General features: G+C 46.3%; 1 protein-coding gene across 6 annotated transcripts in view; it reads right to left on the reverse strand.

The window, feature by feature from the left end:
• L1CAM (L1 cell adhesion molecule) overlaps positions 1-17,456 on the reverse strand; it is a 671,411-nt gene that overhangs the window by 176,383 nt on the left and 477,572 nt on the right. The gene's annotated exons all lie outside the window — the stretch shown is intronic.

The raw sequence follows: 17,456 nt of genomic DNA on the forward strand, positions 1-17,456 counted from the left end.
CTTTAGATACCTTTGGTGTGCGGGAAAAATTGGCACATGGAGATATGCATCCTTGATGGCTATTGATGCCATAAACTCTCCCCCTTGCAGGGAGGAGACCACAGTGCGAATTGACTGCATTCGGAAGGACCGGATGCGTAAAAACCGGTTCAGATCCTTCAGATCCAGGATAGGTCTGACATTTCCATTTGGCTTCGGAACGGTGAAGAGATTTGAGTAAAACCCTGAACCCTGTTCTTTTGGGTCCACTTCTACTATCACCCCTTGGGATAGTAAGTGATCTAAGGCCAGAAATAGCGGTTTTTGCTTTACTGGATCCCTGGGGATCCTTGACCTTAGAAAGCGAGAAGGTGGAATCTCCTGAAACTCTAGCTTGTAGCCCAGAGATACCGAAGAGATCACCCACTTGTCCTGGATCTCTTCCCGCCAGGCTTCCACAAACTGCTGAAGCCTTCCCCCCACTCGGCCGAGCGGGGGCGCCCCTTCACAAGGAAGCTTTTGGGCTCTGCTTGGCAGGCTTCCGCCCCCAAGTCTTTTTCTGCCCTTGGGCCTGGCCCTGAGCCTTTCCTGTAGAGGAGGGTTGAGAAGGCCGTCGCCACTGCATAGAGCTTGATGCTCCGGGAGAGAGAGAACGCCTAAATGACGGACGTTTGCTCTTTTTGACTGGAAGGAGAGTAGATTTACCCCCTGAAATCTTTTGGATGAATTTGTCTAATTCTTCTCCAAACAGACGTTCCCCTTTAAACGGGAACCCAATCAAATGCTTCTTGCACGATAGCTCAGCTGCCCAATTCTTTAGCCATAGAGCCCTTTGCATGTGTACCAACAGGAGAGATAAACGAGATGCTTGTTGGACAGAATCCAAAATCGCATCAATCATAAAACACAGAATTTGAGGTATTTCTGCATAATTCTCCACTTCCTCACTGGGAAGGAGGCCAAGCATCTGCTTAACCTGTTCCTTGAGGAACTGAGACAACCCCACGGCTGCGACTGTAGGTTGCACTACAGCGCCAGTCATCGAAAAAGGAGGCTTTTAATAATGTTTCCAACCTCTTATCAGTTGGATCTTTAAATACCTGAGCATTATCCAAAGGACAGGTCAGGTTTTTATTCACACAAGAAACAGCCGCATCGACAGATGGGACCCCCCATTTCTTGGTGAAACTTTCCTCCAGAGGATAATGCATAGAAAACCTTTTAGGAGGAGTAAACAGTTTATCGGGATGTCCCCAATCCTCACACATCAATTTATCCATTAAGGGATGAATTTGGAAGGAAAAAGCAGTCTGTGGGACTTTCCTGACTCCTAGGGAAGAAACAGAGGACGTAGCGACTTCAGCAGCGGGCATTTTGAATGTGGTACGCACCAATTCAGTATAATACTGCACCTGTTTTCTGAGCGCCTGGGAGGAGGGGACTCTCTCCTCTTCCTCTGATTCCTCCGACTGCTCAAGATGCCTGTCCCAAGATAGGGATCTCTCCTCATTGTCAGAAGAATCACCTGAAAGAGGAATCTCAGCAGAGGGAGGGGATCTACCCCTTTTCCTGCTATCTTTCAGGGAAGCAGAAATAAAATTGATGATTCTCCCTTCAAAACCCTCCAATGTAGCCCTAAGGGAGTCCTCAGTGACATATATCGGGGCTGGGACATTAGGAGAGGCTGCAAAACCTGACAGGGGCACTGACTCGTCCTGTGAGGCTGGCTCCAGTCTTGCAGGGGGGGATGGTAACTTACAAGTATTTTTAGAACCCCTGGACCTAGGCGGTGATTTACCAGTGCCCTTGTTACCTCCCCGAGACCCTCTTACGAGGAGACATAGTCCTAAGCTACAAAGCAGAGGTACTAATACAAAGTGCAATCACTGTTGTGCTAAAAGTCTTACAATAACATATATATGCTTAATACTGCACAACCTGATGCTGAGTAGGTGTCTAAGGTTTGCCTGGATCCAATCCCCTGGGATGCTTACTGCCCACAGCTCCTGTGTCTCTCACTTACAGTCCCCTGACGCTCTGGGCTTTTAAAACTGCCGCCTGGCGCCTGCGCAGTACAGCGCCGTGCACACCAACGTGCACGGCTCACAACCACACTCCCCCCTCCTCCATTAGCCTGGGAACGTGGACCGCCGGAATCCAGGGGGGGAAAAGGAGTCTCATCAGAGCTGCGTGGGACCCCCAGACTACGTGGGACCCCTGTATTACCTTATTGTGGCAGGGACTGCAGTGGAGACCTCTGGAGAACCAGGCTTCACTGAGCGTGTGTACTGAAAGGCATGTAAGTATGCATCAGGCTGCTCTTACTCCCTCTAGTGGTGGAAACCAGGTAAGACATACAACTACTCAAATGAAGAAATCCATCATATAATTATATATAGGATTAACTTCCCTTACCTGTCCTCGCCGCAGGAATTGCTGAAAACAGACAGATTCCAGCCTTCACCCATCACGGCGGGCAGTGTTTGCCAACCTTCAGGTTTTTTTGGGGTTCTTTCTCAGAAGAACCTCCTACCTGGACCATGTAAAAGACTCTGCTAGAAACTTTTGTGCGCTCTGTGTAAACAGTACACCAAGTCTGGTTTTCCCAGAGCCCAGTCTTCCAATAGGAGAGGACTTACAGGCCAAACCTCGTTTCTTCGGATGACGAGGCCCGGGTACCATACCATCTTGGGAGTCAAATATCGGCCCGAGATATGGATCCAGTTTGTTGTAGCCCTTAGGCCCCCGCAGGGACCTGCACAGAGCTTTCTTCATAGCACATGTTTTACGTGACCAACCACCATAGACACTGGCAAAAAAACAGAGGTGCCTCCCATATGGGAGGGGTTATATAGGGGAGGAATTCTCCTTAATTGGGGTTAACCAGTGTCCAATCACCAGAGGTGCCTATATAACCCACTATGTAATGAGCTCCTGTGTCCCGTGATGTATGATCAAGAAAATAAGTTTACTAAACTACCCCTAACCATGCCTCCTCTTAGTAAGCAGAAACAGTTTGCCAAACCTCACTCTCCCTTCCTCTAGTGGGACCCTGGTGTCTCAGTTTGACACTGTTGACAAGAGGTTCTCAAACTATGTTCTGCTGCTTGCCATAAATCAGCCAATTAAATCAGAAGATGCCACATACAGGGTTTTATTGTTGCACGCAGAAGGAAACCACTATATGCAGTGTAGAAGCCATTTTCAGTGCTAGGGCACTATTTCCACTGACACCATGATTGGGGCACCATTCCTCCTACTGACACCAACAGCGGAGAACTGAGATTGGGGCACTATTCTTCCTACTGACACCAATAGTGGAGAACTGTTTCTACCACTGGCACCAATTTATTTTTTCCACTGATGCCAGTTTTTTGCCCTGTTTTATTCCAATAAGCATTTATTACTCCCATAGACCACTGATGTAAGGGCATACTTTACTAATACCTTTGCTACACTCACTAATGCTGGGGCCTCTTTTATTCCAACTTACCACCTACCTTGACTCATGGTAATTTTTTATTCCTACTGACTGACTTCACAGTATTTTTTGAATTTCAATATATTATATTGATTTTTTAACTTACTCAGAATAACAAATAGTGTATTGTAATAGAAGAACAGGGGGATGCAGCCCCAAGTAGCAACAAACGGTCAGACAAAAGTCTATAGTAAAATACAGCAAAGGGATCTATAGGCCTCAACATAGGTGATTATTGGACAATGTGGCGCAAGAACAGTCATCATAATCGTTTACATGTTAAGGCCTACAGTGCCTTGAAAAAATATTCATACCCCTTGAAATTTTCCATATTTTGTCATGTAACAACCAAAAACTTAAATGTATTTTATTGGAATTTTGTGTGACAGACCAACACAAATTGGCACATAATTGTGAAGTGGAAGGAAAAAGATTAATGATTTTCCTTTTTTTCTACAAATAAATATCTGAAAAGTGTGGGGTGCATTTGTATTCAGCCTCCTTTACTCTGATATCCCTAACCAAAATCTAGTAAAACCAACTGCCTTCAGAAGTCACCTAGTTAGTGAATAGAGTCCACCTGTGTGCAATTTAATCTCAGTATAAATACAACTGTTCTTGTTCTCTGAGGTTTGTTAGAGAACCTTAGTGAACAAACAGCATCATGAAGGCCAAGGAACACACCAGACAAGTCAGGGATACAGTTGTGAAGAAGTTTAAAGCAGAGTTAGGTTATAAAAAAAAAATCCCAATTTTTGAACATCTCACGGAGCACTGTTCAGTCCATCAATCTATCATTTCACTGTTCAATCCATCATCTATCAAAGAGTATGGCGCAAATGCAAACCTACCAAGAGACATGGCTGTCCTCCTAAACTGACAGGCCAGGCAAGGAGAGAATTAATCAGAGAAGCAGTCAAGAGGCCCATGGTAACTCTGGAGGAGCTGCAGAGATCTACAGCTCAGGTGGGAGAATCTGTCCACGGGACAACTATTAGCAATATGGCAAGAAGAAATCCATTGTTGAAAGAAAGCCACAAGAAGTCTCGTTTGCAGTTTGTGAGAAGCTATGTGGGGGAGACAGCAAAAATATGGAAGAAGATGCTCTGGTCAGATGAGGGCAAAATGTAACTTTTTTGCCTAAAAGCAAAATGCTACGTGTGGCGGAAAACTCACACTGCACATCACCCTGAACAGACCATCCCCACAGTGAAACATGGTGGTGGCAGCAGCATGCTGTGGGGATGCTTTTCTTCAGCAGGGACAGGGAAGCTGGTCAGAGTTGATGGAAAGATGGATGGAGCCAAATACAGGGCAATCTTAGAAGAAATGCCGCATACACACGACCGGACTTTCTGGCAGAAAAGGTCAGACAGAATAATTTCAACGAATATTACAGTCGTGTGTGGGCTTCATCTGACTTTTTTTTCCCAAAAATTCTGACAGACCTAGAAATAGAACATGTTTTAAATCTTTCAGATGGAATCAATTCCTATGGGGAAAACCGTTCGTCTGTATGTTATTCAGACGGACCAAAAACAACGCAAGGGCAGCTATTGGCTACTGGCTATTGAACTTCCTTTTTCTAGTCCCGTCGTATGTCATTGCGTTCTAAACAAATTGACTTTGATATGATCGTGTGTAGGCAAGTCTGTTTCAGCGGAACTCGGTCAGAAAGACCGTCAGAGTTTATTCTGATGGAAAAAACGGTTATGTGTACGCAGCATTAGAGTCTGCAAAATACTTGAGACTGGGGTGGAGGTTCACCTTCCAGCAGGAAAACAACCCTAAACATAAGCCAGAGCTAAAATGAAATGGCTAAGATCAACGCATATTCATGTGTTAGAATGGCTCAGTCAAAGCCCAGACCTAAATCCAATTGAGAATCTGTGGCAAGACTTGAAAATTGCTGTTCGCAGATGCTCTCCATCCAATCTGACAGAGCTTGAGCAATTTTGAAAAGAAGAATGGGCAAAAAGTTCACTCTCTAGTTATGCAAAGCTGGTAGAGACAGCCCCAAAAAGACTTGCAGCTGTAATTGCAGTGAATGGCGGTTCTACAAAGTACTGACCATTATGTGCCAATTATGTGCCACTTTGTTTTAGTCTATCATATAAAATCCCAATAAAATAAATTTATGTTTTTGGTTGTAACACGACAAAATGTGGAACATTTCAAGGGGTGTGAATACCTTTTCAAGGCACTGTAAGATGGTCAATTACATAGTATAAGTTCAAAGACAGTATCTGAGAAAAGACGAGCAAAGAGAAAAAGAAGAACTAAAGACCAGGAAAGCAAGGGGTGGAGCTAGCTTCTGGAATGTGAGCAGCGGGGAGACAGAGCTCCAGCTGGGACGATTGATCCTGCACTGATCCTGTGACCCAGCGGCAGCCACTTTTGTCAGCAGCTGATGCCTGAAGGAGGGCCAAGGATCAGCCAGGCAGTGGGGAAATCCTCTGCAGATTGCCTGGGTCTCACAAGATGGCAGAGACAGAGGCCAGGAGCCATGTGAAGAGGGGGCAGAGCAGCAGTAACACAGACCATCTGTCTGCGGGTAGTTCTCTGGTGGTAAGCACCTTGCCTTGTAGATTGTTCCCTGGAAAGGGGACATTCCCTGGATAGGCTGCCCCAGACAGCTACGATAGGTGAGCAGCAGGAGAGTCGGGAGTTAGAGCCATCTTTAAAGTAGATTATGGAATCCATTCAACTCTGCCAGTCCACAATTACAGAGCATATTGATGGTATTAGAGTGGAGATGTCTTTCCTAAAAAAGGATATGGACACTGTTAAAGAAAGGGCTGCAGCAGCTGAACAACGCATGAAGACACTTTTCACCCGCTAGAGGGATTGGCTCAAATACTGACAAATTGGGGGGACATGGAAGAGTGCCTAAGGCATAATCAGCTGTAACGAGCAGGGCCCTCTGATTCCTCCTGTACTGTTTTCCCTAACATTGCAAACTGTTGGCACTATATAAATCCTGTATAATAATAATAATAATAATAATATTTGGCTTGCGGGCTTCCCTAAAAGAGGGGGTAAAAAACCTGAAGACTTCCTTGAGTGGCTCAGAGACAACATGGCAGCTGACACCTTTTCCCTCTTGTTTGCTATAGAGAGCGCCCACCATATCCCTATGAGAGCCCCCCTTCTGGGAGCTCAACCCAGACCACTTATAGCCGTGTGATTATTATTATTATAGAGGATTTATATAGCGCCGACAGTTTACGCAGCGCTTTACAACATTAGGGCAGACATTACAATACAGTTCAAGACAGGGGGAATCAGAGGGCCCTGCTCGTTAGAGCTTACAATCTAGGATGGAGGGTCAATTTATACAAAAGAGTAATAGCTGTGGGGGGATGAACTCATGGAGAAAATAGTGCAGTTGTTAGATGGAGGCAGGATATCTGCTGTGTGATACATTTCAGAGATCTGGAAAATATTCTGTGAGCTGCAAGATCCATGGGAGAGATGCTGTTTAATAGCAATCAAATTTACATATACCCTGACTTCTCTGCACCTACACAGAAGCAATGTGCTAGCTTTGTACATGTGAAGAAACAGTTCAGAGAGTGTTAACTAGCATACAGTATGTTACATCCTGCAAAATTCAAGAGTGGTGGATTGAAGCCAATTCAATTTCTTTACAATTCCAGTGGATGTCTCTAGCTGGCTGGATGCAATGGGGTACCCTAATACCATTGCTGATCAAAGAAAATATTTAATGTTGGTTTATTCCTTTGTCCTTTCTATAATCATCTGTGATGCAATGCATTTATACCATTACTGATCTGTTCTATCCGTTGTATATTTCTTAGCCTTTACACGTGTCCTGTGCAGAAGACTATGACTCCTGGAAGCTTTGTCTCCATGTTTGCTAAAACCTTGGTACTGTACCTGCTCTGTTGCCTGAATATGTGGAGTTGGTTTCTCTTTCTTTGCTCACACCTTGAAAGTGGGGTGTGGGTTCTTTCCTTCTGGGATATCAAAAGGGGATATGGCAATGGACCCTCAAAAGGTTTCAGCTATACTGTCTTGGCCACCCCCAACCAATATAAAAGGAGTGCAACATTTTGTCGAGTTTGCTAATTTTTACAGGGAATGTATTAAGGATTTCTCCTGCATTATAGTACCCATTACCCAGCTTACGAAGAAGCAAGATCGCTTTCAATGGGCTGAAGCAGCTCAGGCTGCATTTGATAAGCTAAAGGGATTATTTTCCGCTGCTCCAGTCCTGAAACATCCCGATTCTGTTCTACTGTACATTCTAGAGGTAGATGCATCAGAAAATGATGTAGGGGCCATCCTGTCCCAACGTCAAGGACCAAAGTCTCTAATGCACCCCGTGGCGTTCTTCTCAAAGAAATTGTGCCCAATGGAGAAGAATTATGATGTGGGGAATGGAGAACTCTTGGCAATAAAATCAGCACTGGACGAATGGCGTTACCTCTTAGCCCTTGTACACACGGTCGGAGAATCCATCGGAATGTGTCCTATCGGACCATGTTGTCGGATAATCCGACTGTGTGTGGTATGCATCGGACTGTTTCCGTCGGAATATCCGTCGGACCAAATTTTCAAACTTGCTGGAAATATTTTCAGACAAACTGGTCCGATAGGACATACTCCGATCATGTGTAGAGAATTCCGATCGGACAAAGTGCCACGCATGCTCAGATCAAATTCCTACATCAAAGCTATTGGCTACTAGCCTGAACGTAGTCCCATCGTAACGAAATTACGTCATCACATTCTGAAAGATTGGATTTTTCGACAACTTTGTCCGACCGTGTGTATGCAACAGTTTCGGACAAGATCCGACGGACAAAATCCGACGGACAAAATCCGATGGGTTTGGTTGTCGGAATCTCCGACCATGTGTACAAGGGCTTAGAAGGAGCAGGACATCCGATACTGATCTTCACAGATCACAAAAAACCTAGAATAGGTCTAGACGGGCTCTTTTCTTTTCATGCTTTAATTTCCACATTACTTACCGGCCAGGATCTAAGAATGTAAAGCCCAATGCCTTATCCCGTACATTCACTGAATCAGAGGCTCCATCTTGACCGGACACTATTTTGCAAGCTGGGAATTTTCTGTTCATCCAATCTGATATCACAGGTCCGTCAGGCATCTCTGAGGGCTTCCCTACCTCAGGACATGAATATCCAAGAAAGAGATGGACTCTACTGGCATGAAAATAAGATCTTTGTACCTCAGAACTTGGGCACTGCTATATTGCAGGTCTGTCATGACTATCTGCTATATTGCAGGTCTGTCATGACTGGCAGGTCATTTTGGTGGATACAAAACTATGGACTTAGTCCAATGACATTTTTGGTGACCAAACCTGGCAAAAGATTGTAGGAAATCTGTCAATTCCTGCATAACTTGCATGAAGAACAAAAGCAGTAAGAACAAGGCCTGGGGATTGCCACTTCCTATACCTGACCTCTCAGGAAAAGAAAGTGGTTTTAGAAATCCCCAGGGATTAGCAATCCCCTCGGGATATGATTGCAATGGACTTCATTGTTGAGCTTCTCCCTTCTGAGGGGTTTTCTTCCATCTTTGTGATGGTTGATCATCTTTCCAAGATTGCACATATCATTCCTATGAAAGGGACCCCATCAGCAGAAGAAACAGCCAGGATTTTTGTAAAAGAAGTTGTAAGGTTACACGGAATTCCTAGTGACATTGTTTCGGAGCATGGAGTACAGTTCATGTCAAGATTCTGGTAAGCATTATGTGAAGCGCTGGGTGTCAAGCTCAACTTTTCCTCAGCCTACCACCCACAGACCAATGGGCAGACTGAATGAACTAATCAGACTTTGAAACAGTATTTACACAGTTTTTCCTCATTTACTCAGGCGGATTGTACTTCACTGTTGCCATTAGCGGAATTTGCATTCAACAACTCTACCCATTCTGCTACAGATCAGATCAACCTTCTTTTTCAATTATGGTTTTCACCCCTTTTTTGCCTATGCTAGTACCAGATTCTCCATCGCCAGCTATCCAGGACAAGTTGAAGTTCTTTAACACTAACAACCAGGTACACTGATGCCCCGTACACACAATCGGACTATCTGGCGGACTTGGTCCGGCGGACCAGAGACTGCCAGACAATCCGCCCGTTTGTGGGCTCCGGCTGACTTTTTTCCCCCAAAAGAAAGAAGTTTTGACTCATAATTGTCCACCGGACTCGGCAGTCAGCGGACAATCCAGCCGTCTGTGTGCTAGTCCGCCGGACTTTTGAAATGAATGGACTTGCCCACACACGGAGAAAAGTCCGTTCATTTTGAACGCCGCTCCAGATAGACGGGACTAGCACAGGAGGTCAATGTCGCCACCTCCATTGGCGAGATTGACACCTCGCGAGCCCTGTCACCTGGTATGGACTTAAAGGGGAAGCCCTACGGCGAAAACGGCGTGGGGGTCCCCACCAAAGTCCATATCAGACCTTTATCCGAGCACATAGCCTGGCCGGTCAGGAAAGGGGGTGGGGACGAGCGAGCGCCTCCTGAGCCGTAACAGGCCGCGTGCCCTCAACATGGGGGGTGCTTTGGGGAAGGGGGGCCCTGCAGCCCCCCATCCCAAAGCACCTTATCCCCATATTGATGAGGACAAGGGCCTCTTCCCGACAACCCTGGCCGTTGGTTGTCGGGGTCTGCGGGCAGGGGCTTATCAGAATCTGGGAGCCCCCTTTAATAAGGGGGCCCCCAGATACCGGCCCCCCACCCTATGTGAATGAGTATGGGGTACAATGTACCCCTACCCATTCACCTGGTGAAAAAAGTGTAAATAAAACACAACACAAGGTTTTAAAATAATTTATTGCACAGCTCCAGTGGTCTTCCGTCTTGGGTGGTCTTTTCACCGGACTTCTCTTCTATCTTCTGCTAGCTCTTTTACTAACGGAGGAGCCCGGCTTTCTTCTTCGTCGTCGTCGTTGCCGCCGCCGCTCGGGGGTCTTTTTCTGACTTCGGGTGGGGAGCCGGTATCTGGGGGCCCCCTTATTAAAGGGGGCGCCAGGATTCTGATAAGCCCCCTGCCCGCAGACCATGACAACCAACAGCCAGGGTTGTCAGGAAGAGGCCCTTGTCCTCAACATGGGGACAAGGTGCTTTGGGATGGGGGGGGCGGCTCAGGAGGGGGGGTGCTCGCTCGTCTCCACCCCCTTTCCTGACCGTCTGGGCTGTGTGCTCGGATAAGGGTCTGATATGGACCTTGGGGGGACCCCCACGCCGTTTTTTCGGCGTAGGGCTTCCCCTTTAAGTTCATACCAGGTGACAGGGCCAGCGAGGTGTCAATCTCGCCGCCGGAAGCGGCGACATTGACTTCCTTTGCTAGTCCGCGATCAAAATGAACAGACTTTCCTCAGTTTGTGGGCAAGTCCCTTCATTCAAAAGTCCGGCCATAGTCCGGCGGTTTGTCCACCGCACCTAGTCTGCTGGAAAAGTCCGGTCGTGTGTGGGTAAGTCCACCGGATAGTCCGATAGTGTGTACGCGGCATGAGGGAAACCATTTCCAAAGCTCAAGAAGATAACAAGAAGTATTTTGATAAGAAAAGGAGGGGAGAACTGCATCTGAGGTCAGGTGATTGTGTATGGCTCTCAACAGCGAACCCAAAGTTGGCATGTCCCTCTAAAAAACTGGGACATAGATATGTGGGTCCATTCCCAGTTAAAAGAATAATTAATTCAGTGGCCTATGTACTGGAACTTCCAGATTCATTCAGAATCCATCCTGTGTTTCATGTTTCATTACTTAAGCCTGATGTATTGAATCCTTTTCCTGATAGAGAGGTGGCTCATGAGTAGGTGAATAATGAACCCCATTAAAGTCAATAGGACCTGAATGTCAAAAATAAAAAAAGTGCCCATTTTGAAGGCTTATATGTAAGTAATTGGGCATACAATGGTTATAGGGGTCTGGGTCCTGCCCTGGGGGACATGTATCAAAAATAAAAATAAAGTTTCTGAAAAACTTAATTTTTAAATGAGCATTGATTCTTTGGATTTTAAAGTGAAAGCATAAAAATGAAAAAATCCTTCCAGTATAGTGCCTGAGGGGTCCCCTTAGTCTACCTGTAAAGTGGCAGATCTGTACAATGTCTAGATTCTGCTGCAGCAATAATTGCATTTATAAAGCCAAAAAAAAAATGAAATTTTCCCTGCAAGCTGCCTTTATTTTGCTCAGCAACAGCTGGGGAGCCAGTGTTTATGATGAGGCCACAATGTAGTGCGCTGGGAACAAGATTAGAGATTTTTTGGATACATTCTGGTGTCACTTTGACTTTGGATAGAAGTAACGGGTGTTTAAAAATTGGTCTTATGCCGCATACACACGGTTGGAATTTCGGCCAGCAAAAGACTGAATAGAGTTTTTCGTCAGAAAATTCGACCGTGTGTATACTCTTTGTGGACAAGGAGGCAGGTTTATCCACTCTGGCAACTGAAGGGGACTGCACACTTGTCTCTGCTTGTGTGACATAGGATGAGGTGGATAAGGAAGGTTTAGTAAGCCAGTCCAAAACCTCCTCTGCATGCTGTGGCTGGATAGCATGGGCAAACTCACTAAACAGAGGAAATTATGCCCTGCCTGAGGACTGATGACCATCATGTCCACCTGTGCCTGTGGACACATTTGTTGCTGACCCCCTTACAGTGCCAAGGGAATGTCTGCCTCTCCTTGTTGTCCTCCCACACATTCTTGGGAGGGAGGGGGCAGTGCTTATAAGCAAATGTAAAGAAGTGGAAATCTGTATATAGATGCACTTTAATCCATGTAAAGTGGTGTTTGGTGCACTTTAATTTGAGTACTTACACTACACAGACACACTGCACGGACACACTATAATATACTGAAATTTAATGTGCCAAATATACAGTGACACATAAAACTATATGGCATTAAACAGGCAATAACACACACAAAACGATATGGCGTTAAACTGGCAGTAACACACACACTGTCAGTAATGAACACAGAACTATATGGCGTTAAACTGGCAGTAACGCACAAAGAACTATATGACATTAAACTGGCAGTAAAGCACACAAAACTATATGGCGTTAAACTGGCAGTAATACCCAGGGTAGCTAAGCAGATACTATATCTCCCACTATCGGGGGGGGGCCTGGCGCTCCCGAACTTTCAGATCTACTACTGGGCGGCCGTTTTGGTCACAATTCGGTGGTGGTTCTCCCAGCCCACACAAAACCCGGCGGTCACCCTGGAGGCAGCCATCCTTGGCTCCTATGCAGCTCTGAGCAACCTACCATTTCGGGGGCTTAGAGCGAGCTCCTCCATGACGGGCTTGATGCGTACCACAGTGAGGGTCTGGCGGGAGGCAAGGAGGAGCTATGGAAAGCCCAATCACATCTCCCCACATATGCCCCTATGGGGCAACCCCATGCTCCCTCACCTGAATAGTATCCCAGACCCTTCTCTGTGGGCGAAAAGGGGAATCGTCACTTTAAAGCACATAGTTCATCAGGGTAGGCTAGTGACTTTCCAAGAACTGAGACGTACATATGGGCTTCCAATTTCTTTCCAGTTCAGATATTGGCAACTGAAGCACGCCTTTGGGGCTCAGTTTCCTGCCCCTCTGACTCTGGAATCAGACTCCATTGAACGCCTACTGACTTCCAGGGTGATGGGGAGAACCCTGTCGACCTTATATCTTTACCTAACGGTGGAACATGATACTAGTTTGACCAAGACCCGGGAGAAGTGGAGTTCGGACATTCCGTCCCTGGGGGAGGAGGAATGGGAGGAGTGCCTGACTTCTTACATTCCAACAATGATAGCCGCGAAAGACAGGTTTATACAATTTAAATTCCTGCATAGGGCCTACTTCACCCCGCAGAGGCTGGCGCGGATTTACCCCCAAAGAGACCCTAACTGTCAAAGGTGTAAACAGGAGGTGGGCACTTTCTGGCACATGGTCTGGTCATGTCCCAAAATCCAGCCCTACTGGGAGGAAGTGGTTTCTACGCTAAATGCTGTGACCGGGTCGAACCTTCAGGTCGACCCTCAAACCCTACTATTGAGCCATTTGGCAGACGTTGAGGGGGACAGGTACTGTAAACTGTGCCTTACCTTCACATTGTATTATGCCAGACGCGAGATTCTATTGAAATGGAAACTCGAGGACCCCCCTACCCCGGCCTTGTGGAGGAAATCAGTGAACCTGGTGCTCCCCCTGTATAAGTTGACCTATGAAAGTAGACAATGCCCGGGGAAATTTGATAAAATTTGTTCATCCTGGATAGATGCGTCCGCTGATCTTGGTTCCCCCTCCCCCTAACTTTGAGTTGAGCTGAGACGGTGGTGATCCCCCCCCCCCGGTTGACCGCCCTGTCCTCTCTCTCCTGACCATTTCCTCCCTGGCCTCCCCCTTCCGCAGGCTCGCGCAAATGTCAGGTACCTGCATGATGGCTGTGAAGTTCACCTGGGGATGTCCTGCATTTATGATAGAGTAATGGACACTCCTGTTATCTGTACTGCTGGATTATTGATTTCAGAATGGTTACTGGATGAAGGTGTTTGTTTTTCTTTCCTTTCTACAACTGTGTAATATCGGTTCTACTGTACTTTGCAATGTAATGCTGATTTGTCTAATAAAAAATTTTCTGTTAAAAAAAAAAACTGGCAGTAACACACACAGAATTAAATGGCTTTAAACTGGCAGCAATGCACACAGAAGTAAATGGCGTTAAACTGGCAGTAACACACACAGAAGTAAATGTCATTAAACTAGCAGTAACGCAATCAAATAGATGGTGTTCAACCGTCACTACACTGACGCTATCTCATTGGTCCCTTCTCTAGCTATACAGTAATGTAAAGATTACTAACACGTTCTCACTACACTATACGAGCTGTCCCTATTCTAGCTGCCCACAATGCAAAGCTGAATAATGATTCTCCTCTCTACACTCACACTATCTCTAGACTGACACTAAACTAATATTCTACACTGCCAATTGAAGCACAATAGCACAGTATAGCAGACCTAACTAATAGCACTGAACAGAGCCCTCTCCATGCTGAAATCACACTGAAAATGGCTGCCATTCAAAGAATACTTTTATACTGTCGGGTGGGAATGAGCCATGATTGGATAACGTCATGATGATAGTGTCCAGTCATGACTCTGACAGTGCTCTGTAGCCTGATTAGCTGAAGCTTTCACTGCTTCAGCCAATCAGGGCTTGCAATACACTGTTCAGCGCTGCAATGCACTGTGGTCAATTCGGGGGGGCCAAACGGTCAACCTGTTTGGCTGTTTGTCGAATGTCTGAACAGTGAAAGTTTGGTCCGAACTTATGCTTGGGCCGAACCATTTGCCCATCCCTATTTGTGACCACTTCCTGGGTTGCCCCCTATATAAAAACATGTTCAGTGCAGCCTGGCTTGCCTGAGCAACTTCCTACTTCCATGAGCTCTATTTTGCCTAGTGTTTAATTTATTCAGTGTTTGACTTCCCATGTACTGACCCTGGCTTAATTTTCCATTTGTGCTTTTCTGCCACCAGCCCTGCCATTGGCTCGTCCCCGGATCCTATTCTGTATCCTGCCATCTGTGCATGCAAGTGGTCTCCGTATAACCTTCTGGGCGTACCTGGGGGCCGCAGCCTGGTTCCAGCTTGCTGCAAGTCCACCCCCACCATCAGAAGCCCTGGCGCAGAAGCAGGCTGGGGCTTTGGAAATTCCAGGTTGGCATTCTACAAGGGCTCACTACCCCTGAAACATGGCATGACATGACACTGATGTAAAAAGGTTAGGGCATTTTTACTCCTACTGAACAGTCCGAGGGACAGTATATAGGTTCTTTGGTTAAAATTTTGAGATCCCCCAGAGATAGGTTTTTGATGTCCAGCACTGTCAGTGTTCCTAATCCCTTCCTTCCAACCATCTATATACAGTATGAACATCTTCCGTCTTGTGCTAGGGTCACATTTATAAACAAACATTCTCCTCTTTGAGAACCAGCAGCTGACCGGATGCAGCTGGTGGCATTCAATCACAACTATCACTGACAGCCCAGGTCCCCTCAGACGATCTGGAATAAATCAGCGTGGTTCCTGATATGACATAGTGATCCCTTTCAGGCTGGAGGCTTTACTTAAAAAAAAAATGAAAGCCTTCAGCCCGCAGAAGATCACTGCTACTTTCAGGCTGTATTGTTTATTTGTGGATCCATATGTTAAATGCTGTAAAAGATAATCAGTTTTTTAAAAGATAATTCGTTAAAAAATGTAATATAGGGGGCGCATGCGCGAAGTCTAGCATGGCGGTCGCAACCTGCTAAGGCTCCGCACTCTCCACCACTGTTTCGGGACCTAACTACGGAACCGGACCCGCAACATTCGTTTTATTGGACTGTATCTCTACCTCGCAAACCCTGGCATCTAACGGTATGGTGCTCACGGGTCACAGAGGTAAGAACAAACCCAAACCCATCAAGGAGGCCCTCGCCCGTGCCTCGTCTAAAATGGCGGCTAAGGCCCTTGCTATCCAGCGGGCTTCCTCCGCCCCCAGCCGCGAAACTTCGGACATCGATAATGACCATGAGGACAGCATACATGATCCCACGGATGCTTCCTCGTTACCATCAAGTATGATTCCCAGTGACTTTCTTAAACACATGGAAGCCATGTTACAGAAAGCCCTGAAAGTTACCTCGGAGCAGATCACTGACAGACTCTCGCGGGAGATACGTGACATTGGTCAGCGTACTGCTGCCTTGGAGTCCAGAATGGATGACATTGAACTCACCTTACAGGAGCAAGCCCAAGAACAAATTGCCCTCCGAGAGGAGAATGTCACCCTCCTCTCAAGATGGGAAGACGCCGAGAATCGCTCTCGTAGAGCCAACCTAAGAATAAGAGGTATCCCTGAGACAGTTGACGATGTTCAGTCCTTCGTAACGGCTATGTTTCAGGAATTAGCCCCGGGCATACCAATCGAACGCCTAGAATTCGATAGAATCCACAGGGCATTGACTCGCAGACAGGCGGACGGACCTCCCAGGGATATCATTGTTAAGCTGCATTTTTTTAGCACGAAAGAGCAACTACTCACAGCAGCACGCAATAAAGAATCGTTGCAGTTTCAGGGCCACACTTATCAGCTTTTTTCGGATTTGGCTCCCCTTACCATCACCAAGCGCCGGGCCATGAAGCCACAGCTACAGATCTTACTTCATCACCAATTGAAGTACACCTGGAGGTTCCCATTTGCTATACAGTTTTCCTATCAGGGACAGCAACACACTTGCTCGTCCCCGGAATCGTTACAACGCCTGCTGGAAAGCCTTCATCTAGTTCGTCCTGACTCACACTCGGAGACCAGTTTGCCCCGCACTCCAGCACGTTCGGCAGCGCATCCCTACTCGGCTACGCCGCACCGTAACCAGCCTGGCCCGTTGTCTGTCCGCAAAGGAACCCCCGCCATATTGCCGGATGACATAGCTTCTACTCCCAAATCTCGTCCGCCGCGCTGAACTAACTGCTCGGAAATTTTCACCCCCTTCTTTTTCAGTTTTCTCTCGCTAAATTTTTATATTTCCTTGTGAGGTTTCTAGGATTCGGACATCCGAGCGGAAGATGAATGATGTCCCCTACTCCGGAGGACTTCTTCCACCGAATCCTTTCGACCTGCTGTTCCGTACGTACTTGATCTTGTTTGTTCTTCTTTTTATTTTTATTTTTCCAAGTTTTTCAGCTCTGATGACCCCTAAATTGAAACCTTTTGACTTTTTAACCGTTTTTTCTTTTGATCTAGGGCTCTGTGCCTACATGGAGTCTAACTCTCATACCGGTCCTTTGTATTGTGATTAACTTTTTATTACTGTGCCAAAGGAGCCTTACACCTGCATTATATAGGTCCAGTGATGTAAGGTTATACCCACAATTATTTTGTATACATGATTTAAAAATTACATTTGTAGATGATGTTAGCTCCTTTTAGTTATCTACTAT

Source organism: Lithobates pipiens, unplaced genomic scaffold (genome assembly GCF_037356315.1).
Source record: "Lithobates pipiens isolate NorthernLeopardFrog02 unplaced genomic scaffold, aLitPip1_a1.2 Scaffold_1, whole genome shotgun sequence".
NCBI lineage: Eukaryota > Metazoa > Chordata > Amphibia > Anura > Ranidae > Lithobates > Lithobates pipiens.